The sequence below is a fragment of the Grammomys surdaster genome, unplaced genomic scaffold (assembly GCF_004785775.1).
Source record: "Grammomys surdaster isolate TR1022 unplaced genomic scaffold, NIH_TR_1.0 143, whole genome shotgun sequence".
NCBI classification, from domain to species: Eukaryota; Metazoa; Chordata; class Mammalia; order Rodentia; family Muridae; genus Grammomys; species Grammomys surdaster.
The window spans coordinates 5,014,811-5,023,602 of NW_021604601.1; positions in this window are offsets into that span (position 1 = coordinate 5,014,811).

Consider the following 8,792-nt stretch of genomic DNA (forward strand, 5'->3'; position numbering starts at 1 on the left):
AGAGGTACATATGCTGTGAACCACCATGTGGGTGCTGGGACCTGAAATTAGAACTACTTTAAGAGCAACTGGTACTTTTAACACCTTGCCTGTCTCTCCAGACCCTAAACTTTCAAAAAATGTTTAATAAATAACATTTGCAAAACAAATTCACAAATATCCATCTGTCTTTTGCTATGTTAAAAAAGGTCACGATATGAAAGAAACACATCCTTCTTCAGGTGTTCAAGGACATAATCTGTCTCTGCAGGAACATGTAGAATGTACTCTACATATAAATTAACATAATTAATATTTTAAAATATGCATTAGTTGAAATATTTCTGAAAGTATGTGGCAATTAAGTGAGAAAAGTCTCTTGAATTCTCTTGTTGCAAGTTCATAAATGAGATTTTCAGAGCCAACTTTTCTTCAGTGACCAAATAAAATCGTGGCAGAGAAGCTAATAAGTGGCTTTTGTCCCTCTGTGATTCATGGGAAACTTCTAAAAGTGACTATTAAAACTCTGAAAGCAACATCAGGTTTGCTTTTTGGTCCCATTAAAAGAATACACATATCTAACTGATGGGTAAAAGTGAGGGTCCTGTATCTGCCCTACCACGGGGCTAGGGCCACTGCTTGGGGAGGCAAGACACACAGGAAGTTTGATTGCACTTACCCCACACTAGTGCCGGGGTTGAGGAGTGCAGTCTGAGGTCCTGGCAGTGGCAGTGGCTTGGAGGTGGGTTGGTCCCCAGGCCTGCCAAGAGGCTGGGGACAGTCTGGTTCTCAGGCTCTTGGATACTCAGACTCCACTGGAAACCACGGAAGATCTGAGAACAAAGTGAGGGCCCATGGGCTGGACTGGCCCACGGCTGAAGGGGAAAGGGAGAGAGGAGGAAAGACAGAGAGGTCTTCTGCAGGAGATTAGACTGGCCGCTCTGTAGGCAAAGCCTGTTCCATTGTTTCCCAAGGCAGATCACGATGAAAAAGAAGCAGTCCATGGTTTTAAGATGATTTTTTGTCATGGCGAAAAGTAGATGAGAAACTGTACCCTCTTTTCTCAGGGCTGGCCTGAGGTTAAATACCTTTTGCAGGGAGGAGGGCCTTAGAACGAATGCTTAATTGGCTAAGCCCTTTTGGCCTCATCAATATGGAGATCTGTCTTGAGGCTAGTGACTTGTGGTCACGCCTTCTACCTGTGGAGGGAATAGTAGGGGCTGTTGCCCTTACATAACTGAAAGACACAACTCTACGGAGAGCTGTGGCCTCATGTCAGGAGCCTAGAGTCTGGGAGCATGACAAAATGCCTACTCTCCCTTGCAGCGGTCACCTGCGGGGTCACCAGGGTTTCAAACCTGGTTCAACCAGAAATCAGGCTGCCTTTTCTCCGCCCCATGTCTATCGTAGAGGAGAACTTATGAAAGTGCCTTGTGTGTGGATTTTGAGGGATGGACTCCTATGGTTCTGCATTGTCTATGGAAAACTACAGAAAATGCTAACACTGTTACATCAAGAGAAATATTGGGGCTATTTCTCAAGAAAAAAGGGTAATGGCAAAAATGAGTAAAAAATAAAAATGCAGAGACATATGTTGCTTGCTATTTTAAAGTTGTTTAAAACTCAGCATGGTTCTGGCTGCTACTGGTTCTTCAAATGTGTTAGTTTATATTTTGAGGTAAAATTCAATTTACATTCTCGGGGTTCGATGGAGACTACAGGACAAATCTGATAAGTATAAGACTGTCTCACACTGGATCTGGGGTTTGCTCGTTAGATTAGACTGGATGGACTGCAAGCCCCAGACATCTGTCTCCACTCCCCAGCACTGGGCTGGCAAATACATACTCTCTCTCATTCTTGGCTTTTATGTGGGCACTGAAGAGAAAACTCATGTTCTCAGACTGACATAGCCAACACTTTACTATCTCCCCAGGCCTCTACATTTACATAAAAGTGGGCATCTAAATTCAGCATATTTCATGAAATACTTTGGAAATATGTATTTATATAGATATTAAATATTATTAGTCATTTAAAGATAAACAAGTAAAAAGCACTAGGATAATTATCCTAAGCTCATGCTCACTGTTGCTGAATCTTCTGGAACCATGTCAGCTCAACCTAGCTGCACACGTAGTTACCCCCGCAGAGCTAAGATTTTTAAAGTGAAATCAACACATTTGTTTTTCTAACATACTCAATGAGGTCTTGGGGCATTGTTTCTTCCCAGAGAATTAATTGACCAAGAAAGAAAAATCACAGCAAAAAAAAAAAAAAATCCCTGAATGACTTAGGTTTGTTTCAAAAGCATACTAAAGATGGTCAGAATTATTGAGAAAAGAGCTCATCTTACAAAACACTGCTTAAGCATCAAATGGAGCCACTTGTCCTGGTGACAGTAAATGTTGTGTTTATTTCTTGAAATTCTGTACCAGAGTTATATAGAGCACTGCACGATTTTCAGAACTCATTTCTCTCCCTAAAGCAGTTCCTTAACAAGAGGTAAGTTATGTTCTGAACACATCTATATTCAGTACAAAAATCAATAAAACAATTTAATAATCATCGTAAAACACTTATCCACTTGAATGAATGAACTGGGTGTGCCATGGAAACTGTATTAGTTCTACACTCGGATCTCAGAAGACAGCTCTGTGGAGCTGGCTCTCTCTATCTACTTATATGTGAGTCCCAAGAGATGAATTCAGGTCATCAGGCCTTATTGTCTGATGTTAAGCACTTTTACCCACAGAGCTAGCTCACTGGCCTGTAAAATCTTTATAAACTAGAATTTAGTAATAACTCATGAAACAACGTATCCATTTACCCTTTGTTGTGTTGATCTTGTTTATTGGAGTAAATACATAGTTCCAATGTTATTAAAACATATGAGCCAAGTTTTTCACTATGACACTATACAACTGGAAACTGCAGAAGTCGATGTGACTACTCATAACCATAAGAACATAATATACAACGTGTTTATTACACACAGTGCAAAGCTACACATCCTATAACATATTTGTACTAGTGACTTTATATGGAAGGATTTTCCAAAGTCATTTCTAAATGAAAATATCAAAATAGAAAAGCATATGTAATTGCAAAGTCTGTTTTTAAAAGGGTGTAGTACATAGCTGTTTTTCTTTAAAAAAAAAATAGCCAAAATTAGTATCGTGCATTAAAGCAAGGTGGGGAAGGGATGAGAAAAAGAGATCAGATACAGAATGAGATGTTTAGAATATGTTTTAATATGAAATTTAGGTTTAAACATAGGAAATATGTTCAGAGTCAGAAATGAAAGCAAATACATGTGGACTGAAGAAAAGTAAAAATTGTACAAAATTAGGGAAATGACCCTAAGCCTGACAAGATTAGGTTCATTTAGGATGGTATGACCATAGATAGAAATGATGCCAGTACATAGAATAGTCATGCAGAAAACATTAAACAAAACATATGCAATATACTGTTTGTATATAAGGTATGCTGTAGGGGTGAATGCTCAATTTTCTTGTATTTGATGCACACTTATGTAATCCTATTTACTGAAAAGAACTTTGATCTCCTGTGATTTTACAGTGCCAAGTTTAACAAAATGAAGTCTTCATGTTCTATGAGAGTCTAGGTTTAGACTTGGAGCATTGTTATTGTTGCAGTCTACTTGTTTCCTTTCTTTCAAATCCTATTGATTTAGTATTTCTGGGTTATGAAACTACTGATTGTAGCGTAGAATTTACAAGTTTATTCTTTTTATTCAAAACTATTTTGATTCCCACAAGACTCTTGCACTTCCACATATATTTTAAGCTATTGTGTTTTGCATTTGAATTCAAGTATATTTTCCCTAATGATAAAACTACTCCTGTATATTTTAAAGCATCATACTGATTATTTTGCAATAATCCACACATTCAATATCCTTTTATTTCATTTTTGAGATTGTATTATAATTATATAGTTTTGTCCCTCCAAACACTTTCATAGAACCTCTCTTTTCTCTTTCAAATTCATGGCCTCTTTTTATCAATAATTGTGTAGTCCTCATTAACGCATTAATAAAAAATTATAATAATAAACATTTGTTTAGGGGCTGAAGATTTCCCAGTAGTCAAGAACTGCTTTTCCAGAAGCCACAGGTTCAATCTTCTAAACCTACATGGCATCTAACTATCATCTGTAACTTTAGTTCTAAGGGATCTGATCTTGATGCCCCTGCAGACACTGCATGCATGTGATACATAAATATATGCAGATGAAACACCTATACACAGAAGATAAAAATAAGTAAATTTTTAAAACAATTTCTGGGTTTGTTAAGACAAGGTCTTACTATGCTACTCTGGTTAGTCTTGAGTTCCTTGACTCAATCAATCTGCCAATCTCAGCCTCTTGACTATCTGACAGGATCTCAATATTGTGGTTTTGACTGATCATTTAATTTAAGAGACCCTATTCAAATTTCTCCCACACATCCTGCTTTCTTTACCTTTTCTTTTCACAATTTAGATCCAGAATCCAATAAAATATTCAACTTCGCCATCCATCATTTAGACTTCTTTAGTCTAGAGTAGTTTTTCCACTCGTTAATTTTGCTACATCAATAGTTTTGAGAATGACATCACACGTTTTGTATTTGGGGAGAAACAATTACATAGCTAGAGCTAGTATGAGGGTTCAGTGGGTAAAGTGTTTGCTACATGAGTATGGGGACCTGAGCTTGGATCCCCAGCATCCGTGTAAAAGCCATATATGGCAGTGCATGGGTCACTCCCACACTGTGAGCATGCCTGACTTGCCTAAAGAGTATCAGAGGCTACTGTGGCCGAGAGGAGTAAGGACTGTTGAACCGTGAGCACCAAGAAGAAGCACAGCAAAGCAGACAAAGATGCTCCCCTATGACTCTTCCCTGGTCTTCCTGTCAGCTGATAGCAAAAGATGGGATGTTTTATTTCTGGGTATGTATTTATTTTTATTTCATTGCCTTTGTTTAGGTAGCTATTTCTGGACTTGCCTAGAAACTGAAGCCAAAAAATACCATCCAGTCAAGGTCCATAAATCTAACTTACTTTTGTGCTTTCTCCTACTTTGTCACTTGCCCTGTTCCATCTCCTTAAACATCAACTGATATTTTTTTGTACCTTGACTTTATTTACCTTGGTATCAACTGAAATCTAAAAGCTACAAGAAGCTTCAGTTACCATGAACTCTGTACTTGGGGTGCCTACTAGTGGGTGTAGGTTTGTGGCAGAGTTGATTTCCTTCAAATAAGGATTGGTTGGGTAAGATCTGGTAAAAGGGGAATTTGGGACTCTGGACTCCTACCTGGTTCTTTAACTTTCCCCTTGTTATAAAGAACTTTTTAGCATATCTGAAGGAGGCATGGGAAAGTCTTGGCTGCAACCTGATGATCCGCTGCAAACAGACGGGAAGAACTTTTTATAAAAAATTTCTGTTCTTTTTTCAATATAGGGCTGGCATCTGTATCTTTCTTATGAGCACTTATTAATGGAGTTGCCAACACAATACGATATTCGATATTCCAATAGCTTTTCTCTTAAGTCCTAAAACTTTTAACCAAGACTAGAACAGCAGGGTAATCAGTTCACTTCACACATCAACATCTGTCCTCAGCTGAAGCCACCCACCTTCATTTCACTCATAACAACATCCACTGTCAAGTACAAAAGTCTCTGTTAAGACTTTAAGTTGTGACTGACAGGTGGAAGGAACTCAAAATAGTTCAAGCCAAACTGGGAAGTCCAGCATTACTGGTGAGGTAGCTTGAATAGAAATGGTCCTCTGGACTGGTGAGATGGCTCAGCAATTAAGAGCACTGACTGGGGCTGGAGAGATGGCTCAGCCATTAAAGGCTAGGCTCACAACCAAAAATATAAGAGCATTGATTGCTCTTCTGGAGGCCATGAGTTCAAATCCCAGCAACAACATGGTGGCTCACAACCATTCATAATGAGATCTGATGCCCTCATATGGGTGTCTGAAGACAGCTACAGTGATACTTACATATAATAAATAAATAAGGCGCCAGAGCAAGCGGGGAGGGAGCAAGTGGGGCCAGAGTGAGCGGGGCCAGAGCGGGAGGGAGAAGTGAAGGGGAGAAAAAAGATAAAAGAAAATGTTCTCATAGGCTTATATATTTGAATACTTGACCGTTAGGGATTGGCACTACTTGAGAGGGATCAGGAGGTGTGACTTTGTTGGAGAAAGTGTGTCATGGGAGGTGAGCTTTGATTTTCAAAAGCCTAAATATAAGTACAAAATTATATTATTAAATATAAGTACAAAATTATTATATTAAGTCAAGCCCAGGGACTCTTCTTGCTGCCTACAGATCCAGATGTAGAACTCTCAGCTCCTTCTCTAGCTCCAGGCCTGCCTATGTGCCGCATTTCCTGCCATGCTTCCTTTCATTCTAATGACGGACTAAACCTCTAAAACCATAAGCAACTCCCAATTAAACACTTTTCTTTATAAGAGTTGCTGTGGCCATCGTGTCTCATCAGGAAGAGAACACTAAGACAACTGGCTTGAGTCCAGAAAGCCCCAAAAGCTATCAACTTTATGTCTTGTCTCTGCTTTTCCATAGCACAGCTTCCTGCTATGGAGCAAACAAGGCAGCTATCAGCAGCTTAACATTCACAGTGTTTCATCACAAACACACAGACAGCTACTTGTTTCCAGAACAATACTAATCTCTTTCTCTTTCTCTCTTGCTCTCTCTCTCTCTCCCCACTGCCTGCCGTGTGTGTGTGTGTGTGTGTGTGTGTGTGTGTGTTGTGTGTGTGGTGTGTGTGTGTCTGCAGGTAAAGCTTGGTATCATGGTACTCATGTAGTGATCAGAAGATAACCTTGAAGGTTGGTCTTTGCCTTCCATCTTGTTTGAGACAAGGTCTCTCTTTTATTGATCCCTGCTATACACCCAAGGTGAGCTGGCCCTCAATCTTCTAGGAATTCTCTCACCTCTGCCTGCCATCTTGCCTTTGGGAACACTGGAGTTATAGATGTACTCTCCCACCAGCTCTACATGGTTCTATAGCTTTGTACTCAGGTCCTCAGACTTGGGTGGCAAGTACTTTACCTATATTCTACCTCCTCGGCCCTCTATTATCAGTATCTAAATACTTAAGACAACCTACTTTCAACAATAATTCAGCCAAAATCCTCCTGACTTCTCGGGGCTCCTCTTAGTAATTTCCCATCCACCCACTGATCATTTACTGTGTTCTTTGAATATCAATTTCTACCTGACCCTGTGCAGGGAGTTAAAATGGATCTGTTGTTCCTCTCTTCTCCAATCACATTTGAGTAGCCTGCTTAGATAGTCTTCTTTATCATTTTTGTCATGGACTGTCATTTTTAAATCTTTAACGCTATGTGCCCAGGAATGTGCTTCATTTTAGGAAAGGTCTCCACTAAACATCCAGCTTCCATCAAAAACCAAGAGTTCAATCCACATACTCTGATAACAATTGAATGTTATGCAATTAACACAGAGGACTATTTCAGTGGATTAAAGGGTGAGCTGCATAATGAGACCTTAATTATAGGGAGAGGTCCTGCCCATAGATATTTGTAGAACATTTCTTTTGACCAAATGCAGAATATTTATGTGGCATTTACATAAATTGACTCTCTATAGTGAAATGGTGCCAGAAAAGTTTGTTTTCCAAAACCAAGAGGAAGTATTCCTGATGCCCATTATTTCATAATTAAATTGCTGATTCTTCTATAGTCAATCAAAATAAATGCTGCTATTGTCACCTGTGTCCTTAAATGATGCCATGATTGACAGGAGTTATTTCTCACGCAGAAGCCATCCCATTTGTTCCATTGCTTTCTCCTGAACCTTGTGACAAAGAATTTCTGGCTTGTGAGATAAAATGGAACAACATGAACTCAGTAAAACTTTTAAATTGTTTTATCTTTCCCGTATTTGATGACTTAATACCTGCTTTGATATGTTTGAGAATTTCTCAAAAGTTGGAGCCCTCACTCAGGATGATACTTTCTAGTTCTATCCATTTGCCTTTGAATTTCATGAAGTCACTGTTTTTAATAGCTGAGTAATACTCCACTGTATAAATGTACCACCATTTCTGTATCCATTCCTCTGTTGAGGGACATCTGGGTTGTTTCCAACTTCTAGCTATTATAAATAAAGCTGCTATGAACATAATTGAGCATGTGTCCTTGTTATATGTTGGAGCATCTTTTGGTTATATACTCAGGAATGGTATAGGTATAGCCCAGACACAAAAGAACACACATGGTATGCACTCACTGAGTAGTGGATATTAGCCCAAAAGCTCAGAATACCCACAATAAAACTCACAGATCATATGAAGCTTAAGAAGAAGGAAGACTAAAGTATGGATGCTTCAATCCTACTTAGATGGGGAAACAAAATAATCATGGAAGATAAAGGGAGGGAGGGACATGGGAGGGAGAAAAGAGGAGGAGAGAAAAATGGGGCAGGATCATGTATGGGAAAAGACAGGAGAGAAGTATAGAGGGTCAAGAAATTGAACAGAAATATGTAGCAGTGGGGGATTCAGAACTGGGGGTAGCTACTAGAAAGTCCCAGATGCCAGGGAAGAAAGAGGTTCCCAGGACCCAAGAGGGATTACATTAGCCAAACCCTCAACCAAGGAAAGATGGAACCTCTAGAGACCATCTCCAGTAGATAAGAATGGCCCCCCAGTTGAGAGATGGAGCCACCCACCTGAGACTGGAATGCAGAGAAGGGCCCCAAAAGACACATGGAGTTTGGGGTTCCAAGGCTTTATTGT